Source organism: Octopus bimaculoides, chromosome 28 (genome assembly GCF_001194135.2).
Source record: "Octopus bimaculoides isolate UCB-OBI-ISO-001 chromosome 28, ASM119413v2, whole genome shotgun sequence".
In the NCBI taxonomy this organism is placed as follows: domain Eukaryota; kingdom Metazoa; phylum Mollusca; class Cephalopoda; order Octopoda; family Octopodidae; genus Octopus; species Octopus bimaculoides.
Window position 1 is genome coordinate 14903015 of NC_069008.1, and position 2438 is coordinate 14905452.

A 2438-nucleotide genomic window follows, 5' to 3' on the forward strand; every position below is an offset into this window, starting at 1 on the left:
GACGGGTTTCAATGCCTTTCTACATAGGAAATCTTGGGTATAGCGACGTTGCCTGTTCAGTTTCTATGACTCCACCTCCACAAACACATCGTCCCATCACCAGGTGATAATACTAAAACTATCACAAACGCCACAGCAACGACATTATCGACATCGGAACGGTTCAGTAACTACACAGCCGTATGTTCTGTATGCTTCAATAAGCACAGAGAACATTAGCGCATGACTCTACTGAAGGACTTCTTTTCTTCATAGCAATCAAAGAATAAGTATTGAAATGTTTGGTATATTTCACTTCTGTTGAGAAATACTTGCATATTAGCAAACAAGCCTGAGCTGAGTGGTTGTTAATAACAGCGGTGGACAGTCTGTGAGTTTTGTTCATTATAGACACATCTGAGTCTGTAAGTAATTCTGATAAGAGACCATAAGACTGAGAGCAGTGGTCAGTACTAGCATTCATGAATAGTCCTGATATCAGCAGACACTACTCTGGGTAACAGAGGAAAGCATTGACAGACGCAGACGGTAAGGAGGGCAGAGGGAAGCGGTGATAAACAGTTCTGATATCAACCCTTCACATAAGGAATTAAAGTAAGTGGGTTTCTTTCTTATATCACATCGTATTTCATGTGTGCATCTATGTGTTATGATTATGTTGTGTAAGGACTAAGACCAGCCTGTGTGGTTGTGTTTGTATTTGTTTGTGTGTGTGTGTTCAGATTATTGTGTGTGCCTTGTAAAGAGAACGAGAATTTCTGCTGTTTTCAAAACGTATATTTTTCAAGGGTCCGGCTACCATGTGGATGTCTCCCTCTTTGGCGGATCCCTACTGGTATATTTAATGGCATAAATGATGCACAAGCATCGCAATTTCAGCAGCGGTCATTCTGGAAAAAGATGTCTTTTGTGAATTGACATTTAAACCTTGGACGTCATCGTTTGATGCTTCAAATACTTTACGTGGATACGTCCATCATTAACTGATGGCTGATCGGTTAAACAGTCAAATTCGCATAAACGTACGAGGCCCGCATTTATGGGGAAAATAAAATTGCCAATAGAAAAATTATAGAGCATTGAAGGCACTTTTCATTAGACGAGGCAGATGATGATGATGATGATGATCTTCTGGACCAAAGAAGAATGTGATACTTCAAATAGCTGTGAATGGGTAAAGTCCATCGATGTTTTTCTCCATTAGTTCATTCGCTTGGCAACAACGCAGGAATCGCAGATTAATCTTTGCTCACACCGGATAGGCAAAGGAAAGTGAAAATTTTACGATACTTTTCGATGAGACTGTAAATTTTATTGTGCAGAATGATGACTGACTATTTCTACGGCTTGTATAAGGGAAACTTTGCATCTTATATGCATACGGAACGTTAACTTTTCGAGTCCACCCGCATAGTTTATGAAATATTTTCCTGTTAACTCCTCGTCCTGTCTTAGTAGACTTAATTCACTTTAAACCGTATAGCCAGCTTTCCGTAAATAAATCCCCCAAATCCTTGTATAACAGTAATACCTATGATTACCATTCATATTACACATTTGTGAAACCTGTATTCTCATCCACACCCCAAAATATAAAAAAAAGGTGATCGTTCTTAGGGATAAATAAGTGTTATCCTCAAAACTACATTATTCTCTCACTGGATTAGTAAATGCGATATACCCAAATCCACGTTGCAGTATCCGGATCATCCAGTCGGATCGTTCTGACAGATAGAAACTCCTGAGCAGATAATCCGAAACACTTACTTCACTAGATCCCGGTATGTACCCAAGATAACATTGCAGCCACCCGCTAATAATAATGAGATATACCCAGAAAAATTCTCGAGTTGCTTGAAAATATCTGCCTAGGTTTCCTTACTTCGGGCAGAGAACAGAGCAGCTTAAGGACATTACTACACACACACACACACACACACACACACACACACACACATACACACACACACACACATGCACGCATACACATACAAGGTTTCTTTCTCTTATGTTTTATTTATTTGTCTATTTATTTATGTATTTTCCTTATTGAACGACATGACAGGCAAATTATTTGAAAAATATGAATTATCCACGTGATATTCTTGTGGATTGAAAATTCGATCCAGAACAATCCAGAAGAAAATAGAATTCTTACCAGTTATATAAAAGGAAGACTTCTTCTACCCATAAGTAGTTTGATAAATTCCAATGCACGAAACTCTCGGACATTGAGTAACACTTTTGCTTCTGCTAAATATTAACACAAATATACATATACTCCTATTTCCGCTCTTTTTTTCCTGTTTGCATAATCGTACCTATATATACTTATATCTTTGTAATTTTGAACCTGCGTTAAGCTATAGATTGTAATTCCAGTTCAAGAGCCATGAAGTTTTAATCGTAAGACGTGAGTACTTGTGTATGGTTGAGTA

General features: G+C 38.1%; 2 protein-coding genes across 2 annotated transcripts in view; both read left to right on the forward strand.

Moving 5' to 3' along the window:
* The window catches only part of LOC106878991 (histone deacetylase 2), a 219318-nt gene that overhangs the window by 174686 nt on the left and 42194 nt on the right, over window positions 1–2438 (forward strand). The gene's annotated exons all lie outside the window — the stretch shown is intronic.
* LOC128251195 (uncharacterized) overlaps window positions 154–2438 on the forward strand; it is a 21415-nt gene continuing 19130 nt past the window's right edge. The window contains exon 1 of the mRNA XM_052977798.1: window positions 154–594. The gene's annotated coding sequence lies outside the window, so the exon portion shown is untranslated. The remainder of the gene's footprint in view (window positions 595–2438) is intronic.